This window comes from Eulemur rufifrons, chromosome 3 (genome assembly GCF_041146395.1).
Source record: "Eulemur rufifrons isolate Redbay chromosome 3, OSU_ERuf_1, whole genome shotgun sequence".
NCBI classification, from domain to species: domain Eukaryota; kingdom Metazoa; phylum Chordata; class Mammalia; order Primates; family Lemuridae; genus Eulemur; species Eulemur rufifrons.
Genome location: NC_090985.1, coordinates 88136135 through 88150908, shown reverse-complemented (window position 1 = coordinate 88150908; position 14774 = coordinate 88136135). Strand labels below are relative to the sequence as shown.

Here is a 14774-nt window from a genome sequence, read left to right as displayed (position 1 = left end):
TAAATGAACTGTATTTCAAAGTAACAAAATAGTGGAATAGTGGACATATGATAATTCTGAAAACTGGTAAATATTAAGAAACAAGCATTCAATCTGCTTTACAAATGTACAATGTATCTAACTAATAAATGAAAAGAAATGACAGAATATCACCATTTTACAAATCTTTAATGAGATCATGAATTCTAGATAATGACCATCAATAGCTATTAATGTTACAGAGAGAAACACATGAACATTATGTGCTTTCTGGTAGAAATGCACACCACCACCTATGAAGTATTCTTGCCAAAAAACTGAATCTGATGCAGATCAGGCCTTTATAAGTAACTACCAGTTTATAGAAAATAAAAGGCAGCAAAGGAATTTGTTAAATGTCACCATAGGAATGCAATCAGCAAAACCCTAAATGTGAAAAATTTCGACTGGGCAAAAATATCAGTTTCTTCAACAAAACCAAAAAGTGTTGGGGAGGACAGGGAAGCTGTAGGCTAAAATAGATTTAATAGGCAGGCGGTGGGGGACTGCTGGGGGTAAGGAGGAAAGAAGGAAGCAACCTGCCAACCCAGTCGCCCCCATCTCCCACCCCCACTAAAAATAAATAAATAAATAAATAAAATAGATTTAAGAGACATATCCAAATGTGTAGCTCTTTTTGGATTTGATTCAAAGAAGTCAACTACATTTTTTTGTAAAAAAGACCACCTAGTAAATTTGAGAATTAATTTGATATTAAGAAATAATTATTAATGTTTTAGGTCTGATAATATTTTAGTAATGTTTTAAAAAAAGACTCCTTATCTTTTAGTGATATCCCCTGAAATATTAATATTTATGGATGGAATTACATACCTGAGATTAGTTTCAAAAGAATCAAAGATCCATGCCAGTGTAGACTCTAAAAAAAAAAAAAAAAATCAAAGCGGGGGAACGGGAAGCTATGGATGAGAAACAGTAGCTATGAGCTGCTGATTATTAAAGCAGCTGATGAATACATGAGGATTCCTTGGGTTTTTTTGTTTGCTTGTTTTTGGCCTTTTTTTTTTTTTTTTTTTTTTTGAGACAAGGCTTCACTCTGTCACCAGGCTGGAGTGCAGTGGCATAATCACAGCTTACTGCAGCCTCAAACTCCTGGGCTTAAGCAATCTTAAGCAATCTTTCCACCTCGGCCTCCCAAAGTTCTGGGATTACAGGTGTGAGCCACTGTGCCCAGCCAATTCCTTGTACTTTTAACTTTTGTGCATGTTGACATTTTCCATAATTACAATTTTAAAAGCAAAATATAAAAAAAGAACTCTGTAGGTCAGGGTCAATCCCAAGAACTGGTTAAGAGAAAGGAATGTCACAATCTCTAAAGGCAGTGATATTTTCACCTATTTGGATACAGATCTTTTTTGTCACTTTACACACTGATCTGAGAAGAATAAAATAGTTTCAAGGTTCAGAACAACCAAATATACTCCAAGACGTATGACTGAATCAAAATAGCTCAACAATTTGTCATTGGGCACTATGGTAAAAACTTTCATTCACTCAGAGATTTACATAATTAACACAGATTAAAATGTTATTTTTTCCCAACAATAATCTGCCTTTAATAGTGATTAAAGGAGCTTTGAAGTCAATGGGCACTGCCTGCTTCTCTCTCACCTCTTGTGAGATTAGCTTGGTCCACCAATTAGCCTTAACGAGTGTCCTGTAGCCCAACCTCTCCCAGACACATCCAGCCTCAACTTGTCTTAAAGCACCCTTCGCAGGAGCACTTCATCACCCTACCCAATGGTCTTTTACCATCCAGAAAGTTTTCCTGAATTCTTGAGGCCCATTTCAGTGTATTACATTTCTACAGAGAAGCAATTAGCACTGGAAAAAGAGCACAACGAGAGGGGAAGGGTCTCAATTTCCAAAAAGATCTCACGAAAGAGTTGCAGATTATTCAACCTGTCTCACCAAATGGAGCTGTCATTAAGAGAAACAGGCTAACACGGAAATTTGTCTGTTCCCTACTTTACTAACCACTGGATCACAACCACACGAGCCGATTGTATACCTACATGGCTACTATTTTTATTGAGCCCTTGTGATAAGCCAGACATTGCCCTGAACATGTGACAAATGTTACGAAATGGGACCTCAAGGCTTCTATTTGAGCTGTCTACTATTGCCACAGGAAATTAACTTCAGGAAATTAAGACCCAGGGAGGCTGACTGGTTTGCCCAAGGCCACACAGCTGGTCAGTGGCAGAGGCACATTTTGAACATGGATCTGTCTAACTCTGAAGACCACATACTTTCTACAACAGTATACAGCTTCACTGTCTACCAATACAAATAAATGAAAATCTGATCTTTTGTTGAAATCTCTACATGGAAGGAAGCTCACAATCAGCCTTGGTCACCTTTCTATTGCCTAATATACCTAATAATGCATAAATCTACTTGCCTAAATAATGGCATTATAGTGTTTTAATTTCCTATTAAAGAAGGAATTTGAAGGCACAAAAAAGATAAGTGACTCTTTCAAGGCCATTTAGTGAGTAAGAGAGCTCTAATTCTTTTTCCTCTTTTAAATGAAAACCACCAAATAGCAGATGAAGTTTCAGTTATTCTGGATTCTGCCAAGAAAACTGAGCCATTAATTTGGGTCAAGAACTCCAGGATCAAATACACCAAAAAGAAAAGTCTATTTTCTTCTTATATATCCAAATGGATTGCTCTGCAACCTTCTACATTTGTTTCCAAACTTAGCTACGCAGAACAATTACCTGAGATTCTAGGTAGGGACCTGAACATATGTATTTTTAAACAGCTCCAATGTGAAATTTAAGAACCATTGATGTTGTGAAGGAGACAGAAATTGTATTAAGTTATCTATTGCTTCCAAACAAAGCACTACAAAATTTATCAGCTTAACACAATAATCATTTATTATCTCGTAGTTTCTTTCTGTGTGTCAAGGATCTATGTGCAGCTAAGCTGAGTGCCTCTGGCTCAGGTCACAAGGCTACAATCAAGGTATCAGCAAGGGCTGCAGTCATGTCAAGGCTTGAGGGAGAGAGGATATTTTTCCAAGCTCAACTCACATGGCTGTTAGCAGGATTCAGTTTCTCACAGGCTGATGCATAGAGGACCTCAGTTCCTTGCTAGCTGTTAGCCAGAGGCCCCCCTCGGTTTCTTGCCACGTGGGCCTCTCCTTAGGGCAGCTTACAATATGGTACTGACTTCCCTCAGAATGAGTGAAGGAGAGATCAAGAGAGAGAAAACAAGATGAAAACCACAATCCTTTTGTAACCTATTCTCAGAAAAGACATCTTCTCACTCTTGTATTCTGTTCATTAGAAGAAAGTCACTAGATTTAGTCCATGCTCAAGGAGAGGGGATAACGAAATACCAGGAGGCAGGCTTCACTGGGGAACATCTTAGCAGCTGCCCATCATAGACATGCAAAGAATTAACAAACAAGATGGTAATATATTTCCTAGCTCCATCTGCTAAGATAAGCTAAATTCGATGACACTCCAGTATCTACATTTCAGTTTCGAAATACTGTTCCAGGGCTCCTTGGAAAAATGGCCGATTTTAGGGTTGGGGCAAGAAAAATACAAGTTAAGCCTGGAACATCTTGTAATTCTACAAAAAAAGAAGATAATCAAAAAACAAACATGAGACACAAAGGCAACCTAAAAGAACTCCCAGTGGCCAAAGCTGGAACAATTTGAGCAAGAAAATAAAAATCATAGTATAAATATAAAGAAAAGTGTAAAATAAATATACAGTGTCTATATAAATAAATGATTGAATATAAATAAATAAATGGGTAAAAGAGACAAATCTCTTACGGAAGAATTCCAAATAATGTATATAGATAGTACCCTCTGGGAGTTGAAGCTTAATCCCCTACTCCTCTTGAGTGTGGGCAGGATTAAATGACTTGTTTTCAAAGAGAATATAGAAAGGGGGAAAAAATGCAACTGGTGGAGGAGCTAGCAAACATTACCATGGCCAGGTGATTAAGGTTAACATCACCCGTAATAAGCCATGCTGGTATCATGTACCCCTGATATGATGTGATGAGAAGGGCATCTCACCCTGTGGTATTTTCCCCAAACCCTATAACCACAGTCTAATCAAGAGAAAAACATCAAACTCAAATCAAGGGACATTTTACAAAATACCTGACCAGACTCTTCAAAACTGTCTTGGTCATTTCGAGGTCAGGAAAAATGAATAAAAGACTACAAAAATGCCACAGACCAGAGGAAACAAAGGATACATGATGATTAAATGCAAAATGTTATCTTGGATTAGATCCTGGAACAGAAAAAGGACATTAGTAAAACTCGAATAAAACGTGGAGTTTAATAAATAGTAATGTACCAATGTTGGCTCTATAGTTTTGTAAACGTATCATGGTAATGTAAAATGTTAACATTATGGAAACTGAGTGAAGGGTAGACAGGAACTTTTTGTACTATTTTTGCAACTTTTTCCTAAATCTAAAATTATTCTAAAATAAGAGTTTATTAAAAAGAAAAAGCAAAGCATCCTGCTTACAATTTTAAAAGTATGATGACCAGAATATCTTCCCCTTAGATTAGCTTCTGGATCAACATATTTCAAACCCTCTGTCTCCTTCACTTGCCACACACTTCTAGAGCCAGGTCCCAAATGGCATGTTGATAGGCTTTTTGTGTCACAGCATTGAGTGAGATGGCACAGAGCATGGCTTTCTAGAAGCCATTTAAGCACGTAAAGAACCAACAGTAGAGCAGTAACTTATCACAAAGTTCAGGCCGGGCGCGGTGGCTCACGCCTGTAATCCTAGCACTCTGGGAGGCCGAGGTGGGAGGATCGTTTGAGCTCAGGAGTTCGAGACCAGCCTGAGCAAGAGCGAGACCCCACCTCTACTAAAAATAGAAAGAAATTATATGGACAGCTAAAAATATATAGAGAAAAAATTAGCCGGGCATGGTGGCGCATGCCTGTAGTCCCAGCTACTCGGGAGGCTGAGACAGGAGGATCGCTTGAGCTCAGGAGTTTGAGGTTGCTGTGAGCTAGGCTGACGCCACGGCACTCACTCTAGCCTGGGCAACAGAGTGAGACTCTGTCTCAAAAAAAAAAAAAAAAAACAAAGTTCAGTTCTCTTTCCCCGATCCAGATCCCAAAAACGTCCACGGCCACCCCAGGGCATGCAGTATGAAGGGAAGTTTGAAGGAAGGAAAGCTGGAAAGGAAAAACCAATCCCTGTTTGTGGGGTGCTTTAAGACACCTTCCTTTTAAAAAGTAGAAAACAACATGTGATCATGTGAACTCAGTGTTAGGGTTCCTCCACAGGCCTTGGAAAGGGCTGGTGCAAGTCAGGGGACCTGAAGCACAAGCTTCATTAGCTTAGCAGTAAATCCACCCCAGAAAGATCTCAGAAGAAGAAACAAATGATCTTTACCAGAGTGTCTTAGAATAGTCAACTATATAGAAAGCATGTGCTCCCCCACCTTCACCTCCAAAGCTCTAGCTCAGGAGTGGGGAACCTGCAGCCTTAAGGCCACATGTGGCCTTCCCAGGTCCTTAAGTACAGCTTTTTGACTGAATCCGAATCTTATAGAACAAATCCTTTTATTTTTATTAATACATTTTTGTTTGTGTTTTATATTTTTATTTCATTTTTAAATGAACGTATTTAAAATACCAAAGAATAAAATAAGATTCAACAAAATAATCCTCCCAGATTGACCAGCACAACTAGAACCTTAGTAAACCATAAGGGCTAAATTGACAGCTGCTATGGTCATGATTTAGTTCTATAACTTCCCCTGTCTGACTGGCACCACTACTGCACAAGGCTGGTTGGTGAGAGTTTATGAGGGTTGAATACACCAGTCTGTTATCAGCTTTTGATAAGAGTGCACTGTGTTTCTGTTTGAAGTGGAATTTGTGAACAGTTGCACAGCTAAACAGTATTTTTTAATTCTGTCTGCTTAACATCCCATAATGTCAAAAAGACCAAGAGAACACTGATTTTTTTTTTTTAATGAGGATTGGGAATTACAATATTATCTTGTTTTTGCTAAAGAAAAGATGATTTGCTTGCTTTGTGATTCTGCGATATCAACATTAAAGAAATGCAATACTTATCAGCATTACCACACCCATAAGGATCACGAATATTTTAAATTAGAGGGAGAGGCACGGAAAGTTGTATTGCAGAAATTAAAAGATGAAAAGCAAAAGCATGGGAGGCCGAGGCGGGTGGATCGCTCGAGGTCAGGAGTTCGAGACCAGCCTGAGCAAGAGTGAGACCCCGTCTCTACTAAAAATAGAAAGAAATTATATGGACAACTAAAATATATATATACAAAAAATTAGCCGGGCATGGTGGCGCATGTCTGTAGTCCCAGCTATTCGGGAGGCTGAGGCAGTAGGATCGCTTAAGCCCAGGAGTTTGAGGTTGCTGTGAGCTAGACTGACGCCACGGCACTCACTCTAGCCCGGGCAACAGAGTGAGACTCTGTCTCAAAAAAAAAAAAAAAAAAAAGAAAAGCAAAAGCAAAGACAATTCCTTCAAGCAGCAATAAGACCTGGAAATAATACCACGGAAGCAACTTATTAAGTAGCTTATATACTCGGGGGAGGCGGGGAGGGAAGTCATTCAGTGATATAGAAATTGAAAAACAATGCATTGTCAAAGTTGTAGGATGCCTAGACCCCAATAACATTTCAAAATACAAACAACTACCTCTATCAAGAAGAATCATAAGTGATTGGTAGCATGAATTAGCCTTCAATTTAGAACAACTTCATGTAATACTTCAAAAGGAAAATATATATTGTTCAATGGCTTTGGATGAATCAACTGTTACTACTGATTCAGCGCAGGTTTTCTACTTCATTTGGGTCATAACGGAAGATTTGCTTTGCTACAAAGAGTTACCTGCTTTGGGCACTCTTGCTAACAGAACATGGGGCATAGATATCTTCAACAATTTTCAAGATAAATGTGAAGTTGGACTGAATTTGGTAAATTTAGTGAGTGTATGTACAGATGGTGCACCTTCCATAACAGAAAAACATGAAACGTTTATTGCACAGATTAAAAAATGTATTAACAGCTCCAGATGCTCTCATTTCTTTTCATTGTATCTTGGAATAGGAAAATCTCTGTCCTAAAGCTACTATTTTAAGTGCCACTTTGCAACAAGTTATAAGTATTGGTATCTGTATTCCTGCAAATGCAACACAGCATTGTCGGTTTGTAACACACTAACTTTAAAGGATGAGGTATTCAGTGTGGATTTGCCTCACCATTCTAAAGTGCATTGGCGGCCAGGCGCGGTGGCTCACGCCTGTAATCCTAGTACTCTGGGAGGCCGAGGCGGGTGGATCGCTCAAGGTCAGGAGTTCGAGACCAGCCTGAGCAAGAGTGAGACCCCGTCTCTACTAAAAATAGAAAGAAATTATATGGACAACTAAAATATATATATACAAAAAATTAGCCGGGCATGGTGGTGCATGCCTGTAGTCCCAGCTACTCGGGAGGCTGAGGCAGTAGGATCACTTAAGTCCAGGAGTTTGAGGTTGCTGTGAGCTAGACTGATGCCACGGCACTCACTCTAGCCTGGACAACAAAGCGAGACTCTGTCTCAAAAAAAAAAAAAAATAAATAAATAAATAAAAAATAAAGTGCATTGGCTATCACAGGGACAGGTGTTAGCCAAAATTTTATCTCTGCGAGAACAGATAGTTAAATTTTATGAAGAACAGAATGAGCGATGCGAATTATTGAAAGATTTCTATAGGAACGTAGCATTTCTGTGTGATATGTCAAATCAAAATGACTTGAAGATTTCTTTGCAAGGTAAACTAAATCTATATATGTGGCAAAAAATCTAAGCATTTCAAAAAAAGCTATCTTTTTCCAAAACACTTCTTCTTCAAAAGGAAATTTCAGATTAACATTTTCCCCAATTAGCAAAGGTCATTGATGAGCAGGATGATATATGTGAATCATTTGAAGAATAAGCAGTTGTAATAGAACTATTAATTGGAGAATACAATGAAAAGTTCACTGACTTTGAGCATTATGACCTCACACTCAAATTAGCATTTCAGCCTCACCTAGTTGATATCACCAAGGCACCTAAAGAACTACAGATGGACTTCATTGAGCTCTCAGTAGATGACATTTTAAAGTCATTGTTTGATGCTAAGAAAGATTCAATTAAAATATGGAAAATGCAGTACAACACCCATACCTTCAGCAACATGCCTGAAAAATGCTTTCTTGCTTTTCAACCACTTATTGCTGTGAATCTACATTCTCCTTCCTAACCTAAATCAAGACACCCTTAAGTCATAAATGACTGATACCCACCTAGAGAATTAACTGCAACTGCAGACCTCCATACTGCAACCAAATATTCAAATGCTTTCCAACAAAAAGCAGACACAACAAAGTCATTAAAAGGTTAGTAAACTTTAAAATTCACAAATAGTTTCCACTGTTTGAAATTATTAAGTACATAGTAGTTAGATTTTTACAAAATAATGTGCATTTTAATGTATATCTAATTGAAGTTTCTTGAATGTGGCCTTATTTGATTACAGCTAAATTAAGGTGGCTTTCCAACAAGAAAAGGTTCCCCACCCCTGCACTAACTCTTTCATCAAGCCTCAGACCAAACGCTCGATCCTGAGGAAATGTTCCCTGAGCCACCCTGTAGACTCCCGCCTTAATTTCATTATAACATTTGGTCACATATGTTGTTTATGTTTGTATCTCTCTGTTTTCCTATAGGCTCACTTAGGGCGTGGTTCAAGGCTTTTTATAATCTTTGTACTGTCGTAGTGGGCCCAACATGCCCTTGTTGAGTAAATGAATTCATGCTCTTGCTGAAGCAGGAAAGCCCTCACCAGGAAGAGACTTGGGCCACCCGGGGCAAGAAAATCCAGAGCTCTGGTGCCCTACCAACGACCTCAGGGATCAATTGCAATGGGAGAGTAAGAGAGACAGCCAATCAGTAACAGCCTCTGGAAAGGCCTTACATAAATACTGACAGGTTCCTCGCCCTACATATGAATCTTTTATCACGCCTACACACTTTACTATGCGGAATACAGTTAGCGATAAATGTAATGATCATATTTTCATGACAGAATTATTTGAAATCCAGAGTGTCCTAGAATATTCAACTATTTAGAAAGCATGTGCCCCGATGAATCGGACTAAACAGACGCTGGAACTGAAGACGGTAAAGTAAAATCCTTATCCATCAGGCACCTTGTACACCCCGCTCCCCTACTCCTAAAGAGAAACACAGTCGGATGTGAGGTCTGCATAAGCTGAGCACAAGTTCCTACAGTGTGGGATGAATAAAGGCTCAACATGTTAGGCTAACAAGGGCTTAAGACTCACACTTTTGGCTGCATTAAGAATGTGGGTCTTCCTAAACACCTAGACATGAAGTTTACGGACACAGGTACTTCGCAGCGCAGAGCAGCGAAGGCACAAAGCCAGGTCCACGCGACGGAACACAGCACTTACAGAACCCAGCGCGTGCGCACACCGGCGGCGCAAGGAGGCTCAGGGCGCCTGGGGCGGTCTTCCGCCGGCGGCTCCCTGTGCCCGCCTCCGAGCGGAGGAGACAGCTGATTGGTCAGCCTGGCCCAGGCCCGGGGAGGGAATTGGTTGATTGGCAGCAACGCCCCGAGACAGCCAAGCTGGAAGCCTGAGCAGCTGGAGGTGGTGTTCGCTGCCGCGCGGTCGAGGTAAGTGGGGCTCCAGACTCGGAAAAGCGGTTGGCGAGGAGGGCAAGGAGGCGGCTCCGGACTTGACGGCGGTGGGGCGCCCTCGTAACAGTCCGGGCAGAAGCTGAAGGAGCGTGGTTCGGAACTGCGGGGAGGCCGGCGGGCTCCGTGAGCCGGTTGGTTGGGTGTGTGCCGAGCGGCCGGGAGGCGGAGACGTTCTCGGACGGCCGGAGTGGCTGAGGGCCCTCGTGGGTACGGGGCTTTGGCGGAGCGGAGGGAATTCGGCAGCCTTGTCCTGAGGGCTGAGCTCGCCCGCCCGCCTATCTACCCTACACCTCCTGCCCCTCTCCCGCCCTTCGGTCCGTCTGTCTTTCGGAGTCCCCTGTTCCCGCGCCGGCCGCCGGGCGGCGGTCCCCTGGGCGTTGCTCCCTTTCCCGGGACTCTGGGGAGCGGGCTCCGCGGATGCACCTCCGGCCGGCCTCGCGGATTCCGGGAGGAGGAGTGCACTCCCTGGTCGACCGCTGGGAGGTTTAACCAGCCCCACCTGACTTACGTTGCTGTGTCACTTTTCGCCTCCCAGAACTTCCCGATGTATGTTCCTAACCATGACCAAGGTTTGCATGAAGCCTCAAAGTAGGCGTTTGGGCATTTTTCAAAAACATTTATCATGGAAGTCTTCAACCTGTGGAGAAGTTGAGCGAGTTGGTATAAAGAACTCAAGTGTGTCATCAACCAGTTTCAGTAGTTGTCTATACCTGGCCCATCATGTTCCCCCCCCCCCCCGGGTTATTTTGAAGTAAATCCCAGACATCATACCATTTCATCTCTTTTATATGTTTCTACGCTTCTGGCATGATCAATAATCAGGCTTCCCCTCTAATCATTAGCTTTCTAGAGGGGTTAAGTAAAATAAGGCACACATTAAAGAGTAGACAGCGCTATTTTAATTTATACTACAAGAATGTGGACAGCACTCCCACAGTGCAGTCTCATTACCCCGTGGCTCAGGTTTTCAAAATCAAAGGTACCAAATAATCTAGGCACTAGTGTTATTGCTTTTGAGCAGTAATAATTGTATTGATAATTTGTAATTATGGAGTTCTTAGTATGTATGAAGGACTGTGAAATTTTTTCCAGCTATTCATTAATTTTTACAACAGCCCTATGAAGTAGGTCTTATCTCCATTTTATTTGTTTTTTGTGTGTATGTGAGTTTTGTGTTTGGTTTTTGTGTTTTTTTTGTTTTTTTTTGAGACAGTTTCTTGTTTCTTGCTCTCTTGACCAGGCTAGAGTGCAGTGGCGTCATCACAGCTCACTACAGCCTCAAACTCCTTGGCTCAAACTATCCTCCTGCCTCAGCCTCCTGAGTAGCTGGGACTAAAGGCGCGCTCCACCACTTGGGGCTAATTTTTCTATTTTTCGTAGAGATGGGGTCTCCTACCTTGCTCAGGTTGTTCTCAAACTCCTGGCCTTGAGCGATTCTCCCTCTTCAGTCTCCCAAAATGCTAGGATTACAGGCTTGGGCCACTACACAAGGCTGTTACTATCCTCATTTTACAGTTGAAGGAAAAAGAAATTCAGAGAGGTCATAATTTGCCTAAGGTCACACTGCCGAAAAGATGGGGGATAGAAGTCAGGATGCTAATTTTGTCCTTCATCATTGCAAAGTTCTTGCGCTTATAACTACAATTGAATGTCCCAAGAGTTGAGAGTAAATGGAACTGCAGTGGAAAATTATTTCTATGGAGCTACAAATTCATAATGGAAAAAAATTCTGGAAATTTACATGGTTACAAAGCAGTAGTGAGAGAGAGGTATGTTTATTTCTTTGAAACAGTGACAGACTAGTACAACTAAATTTAAAGTTATGAGCAAAGTATATAAATATAGTTCAACTAATACAAGTGTTAAAGTTTTAATTTTTAATCTTATTTTTTTTAGAGACAGGGTCTAGCTCTGTTGCCCAGGCTAGGATGCGGTGACTCAGAGCTCACTGCATCCTTAAACTCCTGGGCTCAAGCTATCCTTCCACCTCAGCCTCCTTAATAGCTGGAATTACAGGTGTGTACCACCATGCCTGGCTAATTTATTTTTATAATTTTTAAAATTTTTTGTAGAGATGGTGATCTTGCTATGTTGCCCATGCTGGCCTCAACTCCTGGCCTCAAGCAGTCCTTTCACCTTGACCTCCCAAAGTGCTGGGATTACAGGTGTGATCCACCACACTTGGCCCAATTTTATTCTTTAATATATGGCTAGCTAAAGGGGAAAGCAAAAAGGAAAAGCATACGTCACTGACTAGTCTCCACCACTTCTTTAGCACATAGCATGTACTGGATATTTATACTATTTCATCTGTATCCTTCATCTTCCCAATCTTAAACTACTTCTAAGACAGCATGTTCATCCAAATAGTGTTAAATGAATAAGGAACTGGAATGAGACAGCTAGGCTTATTCAGAGGACAGTGGAGAAGGCCTGTTAGATTGAAGTTTTGGATTCCTACTGTATAGGAATAATTCTGAAGTCCAGAAGTAAGGTCAGACTCATTTGCGAAGGAACTGAGTGCCACATCTGAGGAGTTTGAACTTAATAAGCAAAGAAAATAGTGAGCTGGCATTGTCAAAGATGGCTTCACCAGAGATGTGAAAGGATTAGTGTGTTGACCTGATGAGTATGAAGGAAATACTGGTGAATTTATGGATATAAGGACTGGACAAAGAAAATAGCCTGAAAAAAAAGAAGAAAAGACGGTGTGGTATATAGTAGGTTCTGAAGTGCTGGTACACTTCAGTTTACATGAATTTGTTTCTTCGTCAGTCTTGGTGATGAGTATCATGCAATCACTGTTCTTTGAAATGTTAATTACTCCTCAGCTACTCAACTATTCTCTTATATTTTTATTAGGTACTGTTGATAGAAATGACATAGTTGAAATAAGTAACAAAGTATGATTATTCCCACCATTTAATGAAAACCACTGATGATGCTTTGGTAGGGAAAAAATGGTAACAGTTTTAAAAGTTAACATTTGATTACTGGTGAACATTTTTTCACGTTTTATTGTCCATTTGTGTTTCCACTTGTAAAATGCTTACTCAGGCCCTATGCCTATTTTTCCATTGGGTTTTTGATCTTTTGTTTCTTGATTTGCCAACACTGTATATTCATTAGGTATATAAATCATTTGTTACATTAAGTTGCAGGTAGGTTTCTCAAATACTGTCTATTCTTTTCTCTTAAAAGCTGCAGAGTGGCTAGTAAAGTGAAATATATGTATGAGCTGGGAGAGCACTCAAAGCTGCTGTTTTAGGGACTAGAACATGCCACCTCTGAAACAGTTCCTTAATTTACAATACTGAAGTCATTGGCTGCCAATCTGTAAGTCGGTATTTCCAAACAAATTGTATTGTATAAACATTTGATATCATTTAACAGATTAATTTCTATAACTGGATTTGACTAGTGTGAGTTGGTTGTGGTAAAAATGTGAAAAGTTAAACAAATAGAATAGTTAAATTGGCCAAGCGTCGTGGCTCATGCCTGTAATCTTAGCACTGTGGGAGGCTGAGGTAGGAGGATCACTTGAGCTCAGGAGTTCGAGACCAGTCTGAGCAAGAGTGAGACCCCATCTCTACCAAAAAATAGAAAAAATTGGCTGGACATGGTAGCATGTGCCTGTAGTCCCAGCTACTCGGGAGGCTAAGGCAGGAGGATCGCTTGAGCCCAGGAGTTTGAGTATACAGTAATCTATGATGATGCCATTGCACTCTCACCAGGACTACGGAGCAAGACTCTGTCTCAAAAAAATAAAAAAATAAAATATTTGTGATTGAAGAAACTTACATTGTAATACATACTTTTATATTAACCTTTAAGAAATTTTATTAGTTACTTTTTGAAATGGATTTCTTACATACTGGTAAATACTGATAGGGTATATAGTCAGCCTTCCGTATCCATGGGTTCTGTATCCAAGAATGGGAAATCTTTGAAAAATAATAATTAAAAATAATACAACAATATAAAAAATACCAATAATACAGTCTAACAACTATTTAAATAGCATTTACATTGTGTTTTGTATTGTGTATTATAAGAAATCTAGAGATGCTTTCAAGTATATGAGAGGATGTGTGTAGGTTGTTTGCAAATTTACGACACCATTTTGTATAAGGGACTTAAGCATCTGTGGATTTTGGTATACACAGGGGTCCTGGAACCAATCCCTCATGGATACAAAAGGTCAACTCTATAATGTGGTGTCTTAGAGAGATGATTTCAGGTGAAACAGAAATCAACTTTGTATTTATTTTAGCCAAGATATCCCTTTTTATCTCTGTTTGGGCTCAGATAAGGAGTGTAATCTGTAGGTAAGTATTAATATTTTAAGTGTATTGTGAAAAATATCCCAGAATAACAAGCTTTGTATAGATATTATTGCTTGGGATGAAGCTAAATTTATTTAACTTTTAAAATAGTGAGTTGATTTAAACTAAAATATTAAGAGCATCCAGATGTGACTAAAATCATGAAGCAAGTACGAATGTCTGAAGTTGGGAAATACTAATATAGCCTATAAGGTTTCTCCAAAGTTTATATTATTATTTGCTTACATAATCCAAGTTTAAATGATGTTTATGTGTCTACTTTTTAGATTTCATTTACTTAATTTAAAAAATATTACTAGTCTTTAAAAATTACAAAAGTAGTACATATAGCCTATTGAAAAAAACATAAAAACAATGTATAAGTGCATAAGGATAAAAAAGAAAAAAAAAGTAGAGAATCCCACTACCAACCCTCAAATTTTAAATCTTTTTCTGTGTGTGTACATAAAACATCTATTTCACCACTATTTCCATTGCTAATTATTTTTATTTATTATTATTGTTGTTGTTTTATTTAGAGACAGGCTGTCACTCTGTCACCCAGGCTGGAGTGCAGTGGCATGATCATAGCTCACTGTAACCTCCAACTCCTGGGCTCAAGTGATCCTCCCACCTTGGCCTCCCAAAATGCAGGGACTACAG

At 39.8% G+C, this 14774-nt stretch overlaps 1 protein-coding gene across 2 annotated transcripts in view; it reads left to right on the top strand.

The window, feature by feature from the left end:
* Window positions 1-9709: 9709 nt before the first annotated feature.
* MTFR1 (mitochondrial fission regulator 1) overlaps window positions 9710-14774 on the top strand; it is a 53566-nt gene continuing 48501 nt past the window's right edge. For both annotated transcript variants that reach the window (XM_069466449.1, XM_069466448.1), the window contains exon 1: window positions 9710-9762. The gene's annotated coding sequence lies outside the window, so the exon portion shown is untranslated. The remainder of the gene's footprint in view (window positions 9763-14774) is intronic.